The sequence below is a fragment of the Rhinopithecus roxellana genome, chromosome 6 (assembly GCF_007565055.1).
Source record: "Rhinopithecus roxellana isolate Shanxi Qingling chromosome 6, ASM756505v1, whole genome shotgun sequence".
In the NCBI taxonomy this organism is placed as follows: Eukaryota; Metazoa; Chordata; class Mammalia; order Primates; family Cercopithecidae; genus Rhinopithecus; species Rhinopithecus roxellana.
Genome location: NC_044554.1, coordinates 69,498,671 through 69,519,096, shown reverse-complemented (window position 1 = coordinate 69,519,096; position 20,426 = coordinate 69,498,671).

Genomic DNA, 20,426 nt, shown 5'->3' with positions numbered 1-20,426 from the left:
GAAAAAGTATGAGACGGCACTTCAGCATCTTTGGCTTGATGCTCCTTGCATTAGCAAGAATGTCGTCATAAACAAAGCACTTGGGCTTTGCTGTTCTATCATACATAGCAGAAAGCAAAGGCAAAGGATATTTGATATTTTTTGTTAGGTTTTTTATTTATTATTTTCGACATTTTTCTAACTTAAGCCAGTCCTAAAGTAAAGATAGATGCTCATGATAATCATCACAGGACACAGATTCACTAATTCCTACCGGTGGGAAGCTGTTGTGACATATCATGACAACACTGATGAGTATATAGTGCTTGTCTACAGGAGCAGCCCTTAATAGACATGAAAATAATGTGTACAGCAGGATGATTTGGCAAAATAAAATAAAAATCTCTGCTGCGTATCTGTGTGCATTTCTGTTTGTGACTGTATGTGTGCATGCAGGTACATATCCACATGCCTGATTCACAGACATCCCTTCGATGTCTTTCCGCAGACATCAGGCTAAGATCCCTGCTGTAAAGAAGAGGACAGCCCCTTCAACTGACCCCAAATTAAATGTGATGACAAAGAGCCGTGCGAGCCCAATGAAAGGAGAAACCCCCTTTCCTGGTGGCCTTAGAAAAGGCTTCACAAGGACCCAGTAGATAACATTTGAGCTGCAACTTCAAGGTTGGGTAGAAGTTTATTAGGTCGAGAAGAGGAGAAAGGATATTCCAGGCAGAAACTAAAAAGGGAGATGTCGTAATCTGGGAAATGTCGGGGAGTGTGGATGACGCTAAGAAACTAAAAGGTTATGTGGGAATGTTTAGATATGGAGACACAGCTGACTGCTCAGGCTTGAATTTTAACTCTGCTATTTATTTTTTTTGACCCTGGACAAATTATTTAATCTCTTTTCTGCCTCTGTTTTCTCATTTTTAATATGGGAGAGCAGTTGGGGTCAATATGTGCTAGGCATCTTGTGTTTGCCCAGGTAGGATTTCTTTAATCCCTTGTTGCCACACTAAATGCATGAATGCCTTATGAATATGGACACAGCCACTCTCCTCTTTGTTAAGGGTGAGCAACAATAACAATAATAGTAGTAATTCTAGTAGATGAAATACAAGGAACCTCTACCTTATGCCAAGTATTCTAATTAGTGCTTTGCATGTATCCTCACATCTGTTCCTCATAATACTTGAGATAGAAGCTGTCATTATGTCCATGATGAGGAAATTAAGACTTAGATATGCTAAGTGACATAGCCACAATTACACAGATAGCAGTGAGAGAGCTGGGGCTGAAATCAGATTTTTTCCTCTCTGCTATGTTTTAAATTTCCTCTGGTGGCTGATTTTCAATTGTATTCCGTGAACTTCATGCTCTGCCCCTCAGGTTGATGCCTCCCTTGGATGGTCTGCTCACATCTGATTGGCTTCTTTCCATGCTTCTCAGATCATCCTCTCCTGCTGGCTGCCCACACCTCAGTCTGAGTGCAGGTAACACATGCCCCACTTGACCTGGAATTGAGGGAAACAGCTTCAGCTACAGCCCAAGGGTGTAAGACCCTGCTTGTCTGGGAGAAGGAATTTGAGGGACTAGTGAGCTATTGTCAGGCCTGAGTAAAATACTTTTGGCCATTGAAAGTAATGACCAAAACCACAGTAACTTTTGCACAAATCCAGTAGTACCCCTGATAGGTCTGTGTGGCATGAAAGTGTATTGTAACTGCCTTGGATTTCACATGTATGATCAGGAAACAAAACCCAGAGAGGAAAGAAAAAGAACACCAAATAATAAAACAAATTCTTTTAAAAGAGGCTCATAGCATCGGGGAGAATTCTTTTCTGGGGTCCATACAAACACGTGCTGTTCCTCTTCATTTCTTCTGAGAAATTCTGTCAGGCTACAATCAATGGAGGAGCCTGTTCTGCCTGGGGGAAATTATTCCAGTTGGATCGAGCTTCATTTATCTGTTGTTTATATTTTTGAATTTCCTCCTTCATATCTTTTCCTGTAAAATTATCCATCTGGCTTAAGGTTATAGAAAGGGAGTGTTGATTTCTGCCATTTTTATTTATTTAGGTCGATTCTGTGAAGTAGCATGGTAAAGAGTAAACTGGGACAGAGCAGAAAATGGGGCTTGCCCCCGACTCTATTACTCTCAGGAAGATTAGGGCTAAGGGTGCAGCTGTCCACAGCCCTATAAATCCCCTGGACTGCTTTCTGATTCTGATTCTCATTCTAAAACAACGTCTGAGGCTTCCTGCCACAGTGGATAGAATCCTTCCTCCTGCTTAGGATAGTTACGCTGAAAGTCACACAGATGGACTTTCTGGGTGGCATCATCTGCTTCTCTTAGTATCCCTCACCCACATTTTGATTATACAATATATTTTGAGCTAGATTGTTGTCACTTCAAAGGCATATTTGTAGATATAAATTAGCAAGGGATTTCATTCAGTCAAGTAACATAAGAGAAACTTTGGCCTGAAACCTCTCTCCAAGATTACCTTCTTTACCATAAAAAAGTATTACTACATATTCTTGCATGTATTAACCATTGGGTCTCCCACATGAAAGCTTCTAAATGAGGAAATCAGAATAAAGAAAATATTTATATCTGAATCACTTTGAGCACAAAAAGGGGTGCTATACAAATGGATACTTGCATTAGGGTTGCATTTGAAGTGATGGCTGGTCACACTGCAGTTTCATTTTAGTCCATTCCTACCTTGAGGAAGTTGCTCCTAAAAGCCAGACATGTTTACAAGGAACCCGGCAGCCAGGCTGTCAAGAACTTAGGTTTCCTAAGAATGAAGCAAGTTCTCAAAAGACCTCAGGAGCTTTTAATTTGTCCTCACAACTCTCCCATGAAGTAGGACATTTTTTACCTGCCTCCAAGCAAGCGGTAAAACATCTATTTGACTTAAGGTCACAGAGAGAGAGGGGAAGTGCCAGAGAAGACCAAAACAAGAACTGAGCCTGATGCGAAGCCTAGCTCTGTTAGCTCAACAAAGTCAAGGAGATGAGCACAAGGGGACTTGGCAGTGCAGTTGGTGTTTTCCACAGTGATGATATTACAATTAAGCAGACAAGGATGCTAAATGTATGCCTTGTGCCTTTCCTTAGACTGAAGAGACTCAGAGAACAGGGTGGGATGAGGATGGGCCAGTGTAGGTGAAGAGGAAAAAGCAGAGATCAAAAGTCCTTGTGTCAGGATAAGCAGCAGGTAGAGAGAGAAACTGAAGCTGAATGTAGACGTGATGAGGAGGGGGAGAGTGAGATAGAAATATCCATCAGAAATAGATCTAGAAAGGTGGTAGAAGACATTTGATTGGCCTAGGAGTCAAGGTAGAAAGTTCGACGTGGGTAGGTATGTGGCTTAAGATCATCCAGACTATGATGCTTTGAGACTACCATGCCAAGGGTAAGAGTGCGAAGTTATTCGCCAAAGAATTGAACTCACATTCTTTCCCTGATGTAGATGTGCTCTATCTATCATGAGGGTTTTGCTATTTTGTCTGTAGAAATATTTGCTGGCTTTCTTGGAGGTATAACGGAGTTTATAATTCTCAGTGTAGAGAAACTATAGAAAGATTCTATCTTCAGCCTACAAAAACTACCACTTTACCCCTTCTCAAATCTGATTTAATTCTCTAGCACCAATTTGATCTTCTCTTTAGTTGGGTCTAGATCTTGCTTGTGAAATCCTCTCCATCCTACCTGTCTTCTCCTCATTCTAACCATTATTCCCAGAGCTGTCCATGAAGCCTCTTTAGCCTGCCCCAGGCTTTACCTCAGATATCTGCCTGTACTGACTGACTTGGTTCTACTCCCTAAGTCTTCCTTCCCTTCTTGTCCTTGGAGCATCTATCTTGAAGTGCTTTTCTCCCCCTTCTCTGTCTTTTATCTTAAACTCCAATCCCAATATTGTATTGCCTTTGTGTGTGAATTGTTAAATGAGTTTCCCCATTCTTCATATGGAAACCAGGTAAACCACCATCTTGCTTCTTGCCAATGGATTTGGTATCTGGGGTATGTGGGGATGGAAGAAGTGGACATGCTCCCAAACCATTCTTTATTACACTCTCCCCACTAGTGCTATAAAACAGTTGCAACAAGTCTCACATCTCCAGGAAGATTATTTACAGTGTGACCACATAGCAAAAGTTTTCACTTCCTTTTTGAGTTAAGATAATAATAACAGTAAGAACAATAACAAAAAAAAAAAACTAATCTTTATTAAACATTTACCAAGCCTCAGACATTGTTCTAAGTGTTGCACATACAGTCATGAGTCACTCAACAATGGGAATACATTTTAAGAAATGCATCATTAGGAGATTTTGTCATTGTGTGACCATCATAGGATGTACTTACACAAACCTAGATGATATGCATATTTGCATTTACTTATTTAGAGACAAGACCTTGCTATGTCACCCAGGCTGGTGTGCAGTGGCACAATCATAGCTCACTAAAGGCTTGAACTCTTGGGCTCAAGTGATCCTCCTGCTTTAGCCTCCCAAGTAGCTAGGACTACAGGTGTGTGCCACCACCCCTGGCTAGAGACAGGGACTTGCTATTTTGCCCAGACTGGTCTTAAACTCCTGGCCTCAAGTGATCTTTTTGCTTCTGCCTTCCAAAGCTCTAAGCTTACAGGTACGAGCCTTTGCACCCGGCTCATATTTGTATTTACATGTTTTTTTCATATAAAAAACCAAATGTTCCAATGCCACTTCTGAATGCCAGTCATTTCCACACCTTGGTCTGCAATGCCAATATCAAGTGCTGTATATCAGGTTTCTATATATGCTCCATCATAATTTTGTGGAACCTCATCATATACGCAGTCTTTCATTAACTGAAATGCAGTCATGTGACATATGACTATGCTTAACTTATTTAATCCTCACAACCATCCTATGAGGTTGGTATTATTATCAGCTGAAATTTAAAGCTGAGGAAACCAGGCCTAGAGGGCACTAAGTAACTTGTCTATAATGGCCAAAACACCAAATGATGGTGAAAGGATAGAAAAAGTAGAACTCTCACACACTGTTGGTGGGAATTAAAAATGCTACCATCACTTCAGAAAACTGGCAGTTTCTTATGAAGTTGAACATATACCTACCATACAATTCAGCCTTTCCACTCCTAGGCATTTACTGAGGAAAAAGTGAAAAAACATGTCCCCACAAAGACTTGTTGTGAATGTTCATATTAATTTGTGTTATGTTATGCTTTATGCATAACAGCAAACAACTCTAAACAACCCAGATGTCCATTAACCGATTAATGTGTAAGCAAGTTGTGGTACATCCGCACAACGGAATACTCTTCAGCATAAGAAAGAACAAACTTCTGATATATGTAATAACATGGGTAAATATCCAAAGCATTATGGCAATCAAAGGAAGGCAGACACAAAAAATTATAGAATATGGGATTGTATTTATATGAAATTCTAGAAAACACCTAAGTCTAGTGACAGAAAGTAGACGAGTGGTTTCCAGGTGTTGGGAGTCAGGAGGGGAAATTGACTATAGAGGGTAAGAAGGAGCTGTTTTGTTTCTTAATTTTAGTGATGGTCACACAGCCGTACACATTTAACAAAACTCATTGAATTATACATTTAGAATGGATGAATTTTCTTACCTGTAAAATAAAACTTAATAAATCTGCTTTTAAGGAGAAAAATAATGCACAGTTCACTTAAGAAATAAATCTAACTGTTCTAGTCCCAGAGATAGAACCAACATGCTCTCAGACCCTAGGCAAATCACCTCAATATTTATGGCAACAATTTTCTTCTCTAACATGAGATTGCTAATAAAAGTCTTATCTAACACATGTAATTATCGTAAGGACAAATTAAGATAATGAATGCTAGATGAGAAAATAACTTAAGAATGAAAGAATGTTACTTTCTGGAATAGGACCTCAAGGTCTCCCAGAAAGTCCCCTCCTCTACCCTATTCTGTCATGAGGAGGCTCTGCTCAAGATAAAGCAGCCCTTTGGTAGCTATCACATGATACTGGAAAAGTGACCACGCCAACTCAAATTAACGCTTTCTATTTTAAGATGTGTTTATGGAAAATGAAGCAATATGCGAAGAAGAGATAGAGACATACCTAATTCTAAATTGTTAAACTTATTCTTGCAGTGTAACTAACTAGCATTGTTTGTGGAATCAGATAGGTGTAGATTTAAGATCTGGATGCACGCTTCTGAGCTGTGAACCCATCTCTAAGGTTTTTTCATTTGTACAATCAGGAAATTGTAATGAAGTTTACATGAGATAAAGCATAAAAGAACTTAGTGTGATGCCTTGCATAGAAGAAGTATTTCATAATAATAATGATAAATTACTAATTACTGAATTTATTATTATTACTGGGAATATTGCAACCGATAATTTCCAATTTAGTTTACATATAACTTCTGCTTTATCATTGCTAAAAATCTTTTCGAATCAAATTTCCTGTGTCTGGCTTGCTATTCCCATTTGACAAAAAAATAAGTGTTTTAAGATTAAAGATGTGTTTATTCTAGGGTTAGTAGGATACCTGGAAATTACTATTGACTATTATTAGATAAGATACTCATTCTTCTTAGGCCTCAGTCTCCAGAGGGTAGAAGAAGTTGCAACCCACCTTCTAAATTTTGATGAGGATGTCATCCATATTTAGGAAGCTGCTAACCACATTCTAACCCCTGAGAAAATTGAGAAAATTACTCCACAGGAGGAACAGTCTTGATGACAGATGTGTTTCTTTCTCAGTGATCATTTCTAATTTGATAGTTTATTCATTGATCCCTTCTTTTGTCTGAGATCAATAGAACACTCCACAAAGGTGGGTTCCTTGTAGGCTTCCTGGAGCCCTGATATCCTGATCCTCCTTCTATTCACATACTTTTTCTCCCCACATAGTTGATGGCAACTCCTCTGATTGCTCAGGCCTGAGTCCTTGAAGTCACTCCTGACATGTCTCTGACACCACACGTTCAATTTATCAGAAGTCCTGTTGGCTCTGTCTTCAAAATATGTCCAGAATCTGACCACTTCTCACCACCTCTGCTGTTGTTAACCTAGTGTGAGTCACTATGTTCTCCGGCCTGATTGACTGCCACAGCCTCCTATCTGGTCTCCACGCCTCTAGTACTTCTATTTTGAAGATTTTTGTTTTCTTTCTTTGCCTGTCAAAATCAAGTAGATATAGTAGTGTGTTTTGGTCTATTCAGGCTGCTCTGACAACATACCATAAATTGGGGTAGCTTTTAAACAACAGAAATTTATGTCTCAGTTTTGGAGGCTGGGAAGTCCAAGATCAAGGTGTCTTGAGACTTGGGTGGGGACACAGCCAAACCATATCACTGTGCTATCCTAGAGAGGGTCCCCTTTTGGTTCATAGACAGCACCTTGTAGTTGTGTCCTCACATGGAAGAAGCGGGCAAGGCAGCTCTCTGGGAGCTCTTCTTTCATAAAGACATTAATTCTGTTCATGAGAGAAGTGCCCCAAAGCCTCCTTTCACCTTGGGGATTAGGACTTCAACATATGAATTTTGCGAGGACAGAAATACACAGACCATAGCAAGTATGTATTCTCTAGAAAAATGAGATTAAAAGGTTCCATAGTCTGTTAAACATAGGAACTACTGAATTTTTTATCTTTATGATCAGAGAAAACTACAGAATGTAATTTCTATTGAAAGCCTAATATTAGAGAATTTACCAGGAAAAAAGCAACTCTGAAGAAAATTTGCAATGCATCAAATTGCTCCAGATTAATCTATGTTATAGAAGAAAACTAAATAAAAATAAGAATGATAGGCCAGGTGCAGTGACTCATACCTGTAATCACAGCAGTTTGGGAGGCCAAGGTGGGAGGATCACTTAAGCCCAGAAGTTTGAGACTAGCCCGGGCAACATGGCAAGACTTAATTTTTAGAAAAAATTAAAAAAATTGTCCAGGTATGGTGGCACACACTTGTGGTCCCAGCTATTCAGGAGGCTGAGGTGGGAGGATCACTTGAGCCTGGAAGGTCAAGGTTGCAGGGAGCCGTGATTGCACCACTGCACTCCAGCCTGGGTGATAGAACGAGACCCTATCTCAAAAAAGAAAAATAATAATAATAAATTTAAAAAATTAAAAATACCACCTGATAAACTTATTCATTACTTCAAAATAAAACAATTTTTTTCTGGAATAAGATTAATATACTAATAAATATCCTCTGTAACCAGAAATGTGTACAGTCACCTTCAGTAATTGTTTTAGCTAAAATTTATTGATTGTTTTGGATCATTTGAGGTTCACAACTCTATTAATTCACAATCAGTTCTACAATTCATAATGATTACTATAATGTTTTTATTTTATTCTTTTTATAACAATAGTCTTATTGAAGTATAGCATACATAAAGTATACAGATTACACATCTGCAGGGTCAAGCATTTTTACATTGAAATCTTTTTGTGTTCTTTCCCAGTTACCACCCTCCCCGTCAAAGGCAATTACTGTCTGACTTCTATTACCCTAGATTTTTTGTTTTATAAATTGAGATAAATAAAATCGTAACAGTATACACCCTTTTGGGCCTGCCTTTCCCCCTTCGACTTATTTTTGTGAGGTTCATTCATGCTGTTTTGATGATAGTTTGTTCATCTTCATTGTTGTTTAATATTTGATTGCATACAAATACACACACACACACACGCATATATATGATTTATATAATAAACCACTCCTAGGCTATACCTAAGAGAAATGTATAGAACGTGCACCAAAGAAGAGGTTTAAGAGTGTCCATAGCAACACTAGTCCAACTTAAATGTCTACTCAACATTTTCTCCCATTCTGGCAGCTTGCTTTTTTATCTCTTAATGGTCTATGTTAAAGAACAAAAGTTCTGCCATATGCAGTGGTACGTGCTTGTATTCCAGCTACTTGGGGTCTGAGGCAGGAGAATCACTTAAGGCCAGGAGTTTAAGATCAGCCTAGGCAACACAGGAAGATCCCCCTCTTTTTTCCTAAAAAGAAAGGAAGAGAAGTTCTTAATGTCAGTGTTGCCTGATTTAACAGCGTTTTTCTGGAAGGATAGTATATTTATGTCCTGCTTAAGAAATCTTTGTTTAAACCAAAGCCATCAATACTCTCTAGAGGATAACTATGTGTATTAGTCCATTTTCATGTTTCTGATAAAGACATACCTGAGACTGGGTAACTTACAAAAGAAAGAGATTTAATGGAGTTACAGTTCCACATGGCTGAGGAGGCCTCACAATCACGGTGGAAGGCAAGGAGGAGCAAGTTATGTCTTACATGGATGGCAGCAGGCAAATAGAGAGAGAGCACTTATGCAGGGAAACTCCTCCTTATAAAACCATCAGATCTCATTGTGACTTATTCACTATCACAAGAACAGCACAGGAAAGACCTGCCCCCATGACTCAATTACCTCCCACCAGGTCCTTTCCACAAAACATGAGAATTGAAGATGAGATTTGGGTGGGGACACGGCCAAACCATATCACTATGCTATTCTCAAGAAACTTTATTGTTTTACCTCTCATGTTTACACCTGGAATATACCTAGAATTTTTTTTTAATCATGGAATATACAGTGGAAATTAATTTATTTTCCTATATGGATATCCAATTTAATCAGTGCCATTTACTGATAAGACCATTATTCTTCAGTATCATCTTAATCAACTGGTGTTAAATAACACTAACCACAGGAAGTAAAAGCTGAGAAAAATGTTCTTTTCCATCACTTATACTGTATCTTTTTGCTCATGTATCTGAAATCTATGGTAAAAGATTTCTCTAAAGTTTTTATTTTCTTCTAATGCAGACTAATCAGTCTTAAATTTTAATGATTCTTAAACCAAGGTGACAGCAAGTTCTGACTATGGTCTTGAGAAAGTGACTTTTATTGATTTTTGTTTTGCTTTTCTTTCTTTTTGAGTAATTGTCAAGAAATAAAATGGATAAATGCTTAAGGTCAAATATTTTTCCTAAGATAGAGTATATTTTCGTTGAAAAAATCTGGACTTCTATATAAAGAAAAAAGAAGCAGCCTAGTCGCCAAAATGTAGTTAGCACCATATATCTGGAAGACACTTAAGTTTCATAGATTATTGAAATAATATAAACATATTTTTTTTTTTTTTTTTTTTTTTTTTTTTTTTTTTTTTTTTTTTTTTGAGGCGAAGTCTCGCTCTGTCGCCCGGACTGGAGTGCAGTGGCCGGATCTCAGCTCACTGCAAGCTCCGCCTCCCGGGTTTGCGCCATTCTCCCGCCTCAGCCTCCCGAGTAGCTGGGACTACAGGCGCCCGCCACCTCGCCCGGCTAGTTTTTTTTTTTTTGTATTTTTAGTAGAGACGGGGTTTCACTGTGTTAGTCAGGATGGTCTCGATCTCCTGACCTCGTGATCCGCCCGTCTCGGCCTCCCAAAGTGCTGGGATTACAGGCTTGAGCCACCGCGCCCGGCCAAACATATTTTTTAAAGTGTTGACTTCTAAGGTTCATGGAAATTGTACACTCTGCTTAGATGTCAAGAGATGTAACATAATGTGAAGAACACTGGACTCAGACCCATGCTCCTGGGTTCCTCTTCCTATTCTGTCACTAAACAGCTTTGCAACTCTTCTTCATTTTCTTCTTTTTAAAAATTAATTGGGCCAGATCTATAGTCCTGAATTCTTTTCCTGCTATAACTGTCACACATGGTTCATCATGCAGCCTACCCCTATGTGCTGGCATGGATCACAGTCTGACCCCTATTTATTAGTTTCATTTCCAGCTTTACCTCTATCTCAAAGAAGCTTTCCTGAAAGCAAGACAATAAAAGGCTCCTATGTAGCAATACAGTGCTATTCTCTCTAACTGATTAATAACATTTTTTTGAGATGGTGTCTCCCTCTGTTGCCCAGGCTGGAGTGCTGTGGTGCGATCTTGGCTCACTGCAACCTCTGCCTTCCGGTTTCAAGTGATTCTCCTGCCTCAGCCTCCAAGTAGCTGAGATTAAAGGTGCCTGTCACCATGCCCGGCTAATTTTTGTATTTTTAGTAGAGACGAGATTTCACCATGAAGGCCAGGTTGGTCTCGAACTCCTGACCTTGTGATCCACCTGCCTCAGTCTCCCAAAGTGCTGAGATTACAGGCAAGTTATCACTCCTAAAAGTTTTCTCTTGGCCACATTAAGCTGAGAGCTTAGAATTGTCTATAACTCCTCATGAGTTTTCTTTTTTTCCCCCTCAATTTTTGTTACCAAAAAGACCTAGATATTATTGGCTTTTCTTGCAACACAGAGATGATTGCTGACTTTTCCAGCAGTCCTAAGGAAATGTGTAGTTTTCCCTAGGCATTCTCAACTAATTCCACCTCGTGACCAAAGGCATGTATTTATCTGCCACGTGATTAAAGGTTAAAGATAAGGTGTGACTATAAAACATAGTGAAATTAATTGACAACTTGTACCAACCATATGTCATTGAATCAAATATGCCATCAACTGTAAGATGAACCACATTTTAAGCACAGCAAAAGAAGATGCTCTCAATTAAACTGTACCACTACCAATTGTAAAATACGTCCCCATTTAGAAAGTATTAAAATGCATAAAAAGTGTCTTGGAATCTATGAAATACAGTAATAATTATTTCTCTATCAAAATAATTTGTTCCATCATATCCAAGAAAAAATTATAGATATGAGCATGGTAGTCCCCAAATCTGGCTCTTAAACAGAACCACCTGGGGGTTTCTGGGTTCCTCTTACTTGTTGTGTCAGAATACTGGGGGATGGGTCCAAGGAATGTATATGAAAATAAGCCGGTCGACAATTGAAAAAACATTTCTCACTTAGTTCTGATGGTCACTCATATTTGAAAACTATTGCAACAGAGGAAGCCCGTCTCTGATAATTGGCTTTACATCTCTATTTCTCTGCCTCTGTTGCCTAATACCTAGAACCAGCAAAAGGGGAAGTTAGCGGAAGAGATACCTGGTATGCTGCTTTTTAAATCTTGCATAAGGAGAAAATGGATTGATGGAATAATGCTTTTCATATTTTTTAAAAATTGGAAATGTGAATTCTATTAATGCTGAAACTGATTCTTGGCAAAAAGTATAAAGCAAGTATTAAGCAGATAGTTTGGTATTTTAAAAAAGAATAAGTTAATTACAAGAACCATAAGATAGATTTTATAACAGCTAAATTAACCAATTATTTGTTTTTATTTTGCAGGTAAAATCACTAAGTTATCCAGGGATGATATAAATATAGCATATTTTAAGTGCTGCAAGATATTTGACAAGCCTCCTGTGATATCCTTGAGTACTTGATGATGAAATATGTACTAGTTAATAGTAAGCAATTTCAGCTTTCAAGGCTGGGCAAATAAATAAAGGAAGGTTACATCCTTGGCCTTATTTATTAATAACACATGTTTGTCCAACTTGAATATGGCCAAGGCTGAGAGGGCTCACTAGTACTAAAACAATCCAAACGGAGTTTGACTATATGATCTTGACATGCTGGGATATTAGGGCAAAAACAAACCCTATGTAATTGAAAACTGTGAAGTCTCATATTTATGTTAAAAATATAATTCGAGGCCGGGGGCAGTGGCTCACGCCTGTAATCCCGGCACTTTGGGAGGCCGAGGCGGGCAGATCAGGAGGTCAGGAAATCGAGACGATCCTGGCTAACACGGTTAAATCCCGTCTCTACTAAAAGTACAAAAAATTAGACAGGAGTGGTGACGAGTGCTTGTCCCAGCTACTCGGGAGGCTGAGGCAGGAGAATGGCGTAAACCCGGGAGGCGGGGCTTGCAGTGAGCCGAGATCGCCCCACTGCACTCCAGCCTGGGCGACAGAGCGAGACTCCGCCTCAAAAAAAAAAAAAAAAACAAAATAATAATAATAATAATAATAATTCGAAGAGTATGGTACATGTACAGTTAAGATATCTGACAATGTCTTGAGCATTTTAGTTGATTTAAAGTTTACTGTAATTATAAGGTGTAATGTGATTGTTGAAAAGCTAAACGTAATAGCATGCTACAAGGAAACTAGCCAGCTCCCTTAATAGAATAATTTTCCAATTCTCCAGGCTTGGTCATGGACAGAGAGTCTCCAGATAGGGAGGGGCAGCTGGACCTCACAGCTCTTCTCTTATCTTTTAAGAAACTTCATGAGCACCAACAAATTGCACCCTGTATATTCTTACTCTGGCACAGCCATAATTTAAGCAGATAGGATGGTCTTATGACTATAATTTAACTAAAACCTTCAGGAAACTGGAGAGAATTTCTACATAAGGAACATCATATACAATTGGCCTCTGGGAATGGCTTTTTTTAAGAACAGAACCCTAGCAGTCCTCTGAGTCCACTGTGGGTGTGACCCCTGCCCAGTGAGAAGGTTGTATCTCCTTGTTAACTACCTGGTCTGATGGGGTGATGATTTTCCCCATCACCCAAGAGCCCTCCAAACACTTCTGAAGACTCAGAGTAGAGTGAAGAACATGATTCATTTTTTTTTTTTTTTCTCACTGTAGACTCTCTTCCAAATTATAATTCGATTCCCAGGATTTATCTTTTCCATGGATAACTGGCACTGGGAGTGACTACTGCATTACAGTGAGACCCAATTTCTACTCATACGATTGGCATTACAATACACTATGGCCTCCTTAGGACAACTGTGTCATAATGCAATAGTCTAACATTAGCATGAGATATACAAATGTGGGCAGAGCAGGGATGTCTTCTCCTTCAAACCATATGATCAACACATTATAATTTAATTATATATTACGTATAATATAATACCTCTCATTCTGTGGTATACAAATTTTATACTAAAATGTTATATTCAATTCTGCATATCAAAACCCAGGAGAAACTTTGACAAACTGCTGTGGTTCCCAAAGTACATCTTAACTGTGGTTCGCAGTCTGGTTCTCAAAGAGCCAGATTGAAAAAATTAGAAAAGAGAGCAGCCAGGAACAGTGGCTCACACCTCTAATCCCAGCACTTTGGGAGGCCAAGGTGGGTAGATCACAAGGTCAGGAGTTTGAGACCAGTCTGGCCAGCATGGTGAAACCCTGTCTCTACTGAAAGTACAAAAAATTAATGGTGGCACACACCTGTAATCCCAGCTACTTGGGAGGCTGAGGCAGGACAATTGCTTGAACCCTGCAGGCAGAGTTTGCAGTGAGCCAAGATCACGCCACTGCACTCTAGGCTGGGTGACAAAAGAGTGAGACTCTGTCTCAAAAAAAAAAAAAAAAAAAAAAGGAGAAGAAAAAAGCAGCTTGGGAAATAGTACAGGAATAGTACAAGAGATATGATAGCTCTCCTCAAATTCCATTTAGATGAGGGAGCACTTGATACTCGGACAATGTAACTGTTAAGGTTTTTTTTCAACTCATTGTCTACTGATTCTCTGACTTGTTATATTTTTTCTAGATGAAAGTACTAAGACCAGTTAGTAAAAATTACAGGGAAGCGGACTTTGACTCAATATGATTAAAACCAAAAACCATCAAATACCTAGAACTACCCCTGTAAAATAGACCCTATTATGATTTCTGTCCATTGTTTAAACTCTCTAAAAATTACCCTGGAATGAATGCTGGTAGGTGAGTGGTTAATAGTCTGTATCTGCTTGGTTCAAATCTTAGCTCCACCACTGTGAAGTTGTGACCTTGGTTATGTTTTTCAAACTGTGTTTCTCAGTTTCTTTAACAGTAAAACTGAGATAACAATAAGATTTTTAGGGACAAAATAACTTATAATTTAAAAATTCTTAGAACAACGGGTGGTAAATACTAAACACTTAATAATTGCTCAGTATTGTTAGTTCTTTTCAAACACTAATGTTTTTCGATTCTAATCTTAGCTGTTTTTTAATGCATCTGACATTCTTTGTAGATAAGAAAGAGTCTATTAATACAAAATTCAGATAAGGAAAAGATTGAATTGTTGGGCTTCTCTGGTTGTGTACTATGGCTTAAAATTTTATTTAGTAGAAATATGGAGTAGATATTAAAACAGATAAGTTTGTGCTGTTATAAAAACAATTTACCATTTGATGCTTGTCTATAATTAACTTAAATTTGATTTAACATTAATTTAAAAATTAAGTATGAAAATAGTAGATACTGAAAAAAATGTACGCAGGGTAGAAGTACATAAGTAAATCAAAAAATTCTTTTGGACTACATTTTAAGCATATAAATAAACATATATAATTTTATTTAGCTCACCCAAAATAGAGTAATATTTACAAATTGCTTTGCAATTTCCTTTGGTACACTGTTACATTTTAAAGGAAAAATTCCCTTAGAGACACAGATTTTTAAAAATTCTGTAAAGATTCTTGATTTGCTTATATCATATAAAGTTGTAGTGACTGTTTTCTTCAGTGCAGTCTTGCTCTTTGGGGTCCATGGCTTCAGTCCAATCAGGTCTACGTATCACAGATCAATTCAACTTAAAAAAAAAATGAGTTGCCGGGCGCGGTGGCTCAAGCCTGTAATCCCAGCACTTTGGGAGGCCGAGACGGGCGGATCACGAGGTCAGGAGATCGAGACCATCCTGGCTAACACGGTGAAACCCTGTCTCTACTAAAAACTACAAAAAACTAGCCGGGCGAGGCGGCGGGCGCCTGTAGTCCCAGCTACCCGGGAGGCTGAGACAGGAGAATGGCGTGAACCCGGGAGGCGGAGCTTGCAGTGAGCTGAGATCCGGCCACAGCACTCCAGCCTGGGTGACAGAGCGAGACTCCGTCTCAAAAAAAAAATAAAAAATAAAAAATAAAAAATAAAAAAATGAGTTACCTGCAGTCTTTCTAGAACAATTGTTTATAACACTTCTCCAGGAATGTATTTATTTATTTCATTATGAATAATTTATTTATTAACAACCCTTTATTAACTGTTTAAGTTGTTCCTTTTTTTTTTTTTGAGACAAGGTCTCACTCTGTCACCCAGGCTGGAGTGCAGCGGCATGGTCTCAGCTCACTGCAGCCTCTGCCTTTTGGCTCAAGCAATTCTCATGCCTCAGCCTCCTGAGTAGCTGGGATTACATCATGTTCCACCACTTCCTCTAAGTTTTGTATTTTTGGAGAGACAGGTTTTTGCTATGTTGCCCAGGCTTTTCTCAAACTCATGGCCTCAAGGAATCTGCTCACCTTGACCTCCCAAAGTGCTGGGATTACAAGTGTGAGCCACCACAGCTGGCCTTGTTTCATTTTTTATAGTTAAAAAAACACTTCATACAGTGTTCAAAAAGTCAGAAACATAGGACTAATTTATTTTTAAACAATGTATTAGTAACATTTTGATATAATATGCTCGATATATTTTCCTTCAACTTCCACATACCATTTCAGGTAACTGTCTCTAAAGCAATAAATCCAATAGTTAATCTAAAGTGTGATATTAAAAATACATCATATTCCCTGTGTTTCCAGACTTTTTGGACAAGATTTGGGGTATTTTTTTTTTTTTTTTTTTTTGAGGCGGAGTCTCCTCTGTCGCCCAGGCTGGAGTGCAGTGGCCGGATCTCAGCTCACTGCAAGCTCCGCCTCCCGGGTTCACGCCATTCTCCTGCCTCAGCCTCCCGTGTAGCTGGGACTACAGGCGCCCGCCACCTCGCCCGGCTAGTTTTTTGTATTTTTTTAGTAGAGACGGGGTTTCACCATGTTCGCCAGGATGGTCTCGATCTTCTGACCTCGTGATCCACCCGTCTCGGCCTCCCAAAGTGCTGGGATTACAGGCTTGAGCCACTGCGCCCGGCCGATTTGGGGTATTTTTACAATTACTTATTGTTTCCTTGAATAGGTAGATATTTAAGCTCTTAAAAATTGGGGAAAAATTCAGTGGGAAAAAAAAAGCGTGGCTTCCAGAACTTACGCCCTGCATAGAAGGTAACACTTGGAAAGTGATACATTAGCTCAGAGCCATGATCGACCTTTTCCTGTGTAGTTTCTAGCTTTGGTGTTATGTTTATTTATTTATTTTTTAGAATGAACTATTATATGTATGTGTGTGTGTGTATATATATATATATATATTATTTTTTCATTAGTTATTGGGGTACAGGTGGCATTTGGTTCTTTAGTGGTTATTTGTGAGATTTTGGTGTATCCATTACCTGAGCAGTATATAATGCCCCATATTTGTAGTCTTATCCCTCACCCCTCAGCCGCCATTCTTCCCTCCAAGTCCACAAAGTCCATTATATCATTCTTATGACTTCACGTCCTCATAGCTTAGCTCCCACATACCAGTGAGAACATATGATGTTTGGTTTTCCATTCCTGAGTTACTTCACTTAGAATCATAGTCTCTAATCTCATCCAGGTCATTGCAAATGCTGTTAACTCATTCCTTTTCATAGCCGAGTAGTATTCCATCATGTATATATACCACAGTTTCTTTATTCACTCATTTACTGATGGGCATTTGTGTTGGTTCCATGATTTTGCAATTGGGAATTGTGCTGCTATAAACATGTGTGTGGAGGTATCTTTTTCAAATAGTGACTTCTTTTCCTCTGGATAGATACCCAGTAGTGGGATTGCTGGATCAAATGGTAGTTCTGCTTTAAGTTCTTTTAGGAATCCCCACACTGTTTTCCATAGTGGCTGTACTAGTTTACATTCCTGCCAGCAGTGTAGAAGTGTTTCCTGATCACTGCATCCATGCCAGCATCTACTATTTTTCGATTTTTTGATTATGGCCATTCTTGCAGGAGTAAGGTAGTGTCACATTGTGGTTTTGATTTGCATTTCCCTCATCATTAGTGATGTTGAGCATTTATTCATATGTTTGTCGGCCACTGGTATATCTTCTTCTGAGAATTATCTATTCATGTCCTTAGCCCACTTTTCGATGGGATTGTTTGCTTTTTTCTTCCTGATTTGTGTGCGTTAAACCATCCTTGCATCTTTGGTATGAAACCCACTTGATGATGGTGGATTATCTTTTTGATATGTTGTTGGATTCAGTCAGCTAGTATTTTGTGAAGGGTTTTAGCATCTATGTTCATCAAGGATATCAGTCTGTAGTTTTCTTTTTTGGTTGTGTCCGTCCCTGGTTTTGGTATTAGGGTGATACTGGCTTCATAGAATGAGTTAGGGAGGGTTCCTTCTTTCTCTATCTTGTGGAATAGTGTCAAAAGGATTGGTACCAATTCTTCTTTGAATGTCTGGTAGAATTCTGCTGTGAATTCGCCTGGTCTTGGACTTTTTTTTGTTGGTAATTTTTAAATTACTGTTTCAATCTTGCTACTTGTTTTTGGTCTGTTCATGGTATCTAATTCTTCCTAATTTAAGCTAGGAGGGTTGTATTTTTCCAGGAATTTATCCATCTCATCTAGGTTTTCTAGTTTATGTGAATAAAGGTGTTCACAGTAGCCTTAAATGAACTCAATTTCCTTAAATCACCATTTCAGTGGTGTCAGTAACATCTCCTGTTTCATTTCTTAGTGAGGTTATTTGGATTTTCTCTCTTTTCTTGGTTAATATTGCTAATGGTCTCTGCATGCTGCTCTGTCTGGAGCTGCAATCTAGTCCTGCCTCCCATCTGCCATGATCCCGAAATTGAAGTAGCATAAACACTTTTTATTTTAAGAATTGTGTATACATTTTACATTATTAAATTTATATTATCACTAGGTCTCATGAAATGTGGGATATTGACCAAGAAAAAAAGGAATCCTGACATCTGGAAGGTGATATCTGGAAATGTTTGGAAGATTTGGAGAAAGCTAAACCTTAAAATTCAGAATCACTCACTTCTACTCCGTGTCTTGAGGAAGTAATCCTTGCCCCTGACTTTCCTGAAAACAGTTGAGCATTTCCCTTTAAGAAAGTGTTACTTTTAATCAGTTATCAGAATGCAAATTTACAAGGTCTGAGGGATAACATGCAGATTTATATTATGAAAACAAAATGTTACAACCCGGATTGGCTAATTGATATATGTATTTTAAAATTTTAGTATTGCATTTACTTATTCAGTGTAGTAAATACTTATTAGTGGCTATGATGGCAAGGGACTGTGTTAGTTTCTGACCCTTAGACTTCAAAGAGAAAATGATATAGCAAGGCAGTCAGAAAATAATTCAGTAATTTTCCAGCCAATATAAAATGGCATTTGTGACAAGTGCTTCTAAGGACTGGCCTGCTGACCTATGAGTAGTTACAATAGGAGGTTTGACTTATTGGGGGAAGGCTTCCCTGATGGGTTAGAGTTAAAGTCATCTCTTGATATTCACAAGTAATCAGTTCCAAGACTACCAAGGACACCAAAATCTGCAGATGCTCAAGTCCCTTATATAAAATGGCATAATATTCACATGTAAGCAACCTACACCCGCTTGTGTACTTTAGAACATCTCTAGATTACTTAAAATACCTAATACAATGCCTACACATCACTTCATTCCTGTGTATTTGATGTAGTACTCAATGTGCAGTACATTCAAGTTTTGTTATGGAACTTTATGGAATTTTGTTTTCCAAATATTTTTGATCTGTGGTTAGTTGAATCTGTGGATCCAGAATTCACAGATAAAGGGTCAAGTGTAATCAGGTAAAAAGGCAAAGACAGCATTCCAGATAGGCAGAATAACGTGTGCACATGTGCTATGGTGGTGTTACTGGAAAGGGGTCCTGATCCAGACCCCAAGAGATGGTTCTTGGACCTCGCACAAGAAAGAATTTGGGGCAAGTTCATAGAGTAAAGTAAAAGCAAGTTTATTAGAGAAATAAATAAACAAAAGAATGGTTACTCCACGGGCAAATCAGCAGTATGGGCTGCTTGACTGGCTATACTGTGAAAGGAAAATAAATCTTGGGGTCTCTAAATCACTAAGCTAAAGGGAAAAGTCAAGCTGGGAACTGCTTAGGGTAAACCTGCCTCCCATTCTGTTCAAAGTCATCTCTCACTGAGATAAATGCATATCTGATTGCCTCTTTTAGTGAAGCTAATTGGAAACTCGAAAAGAATGCAACCATTTGTCTCTTAACTACCTGTGACTTGGAAGCCCCCTTCCAGCTTTGAGTTGTCCCGCCTTTCTGGACCAAACCAGTGTTCATCTTACATATCTTGATTGATGTCTCTTGTCTCCCTAAAATATATAAAACCAAGTTGTGCTTTGGCCACCTTGGGCACCTGTCGTCAGGAACTCTAGAGGCTGTCACCGGCCTGCCTCCTCAACCTTAGCAAAATGAACTTTCTAAATTAACTGAGACCTGTCTCAGGTATTCAGGGTTCACCACATTTATAGTTATTCCTTGGTTATATGCTAAAAAGGGTGGATTATTCATGAGTTTTCCAAGAAAGGGAAGAGGATTTCCTGGAACTGAGGGTTCCTTCTCCTTTTAGACTATATAGGGTAATTTCTGGACATAGCTAT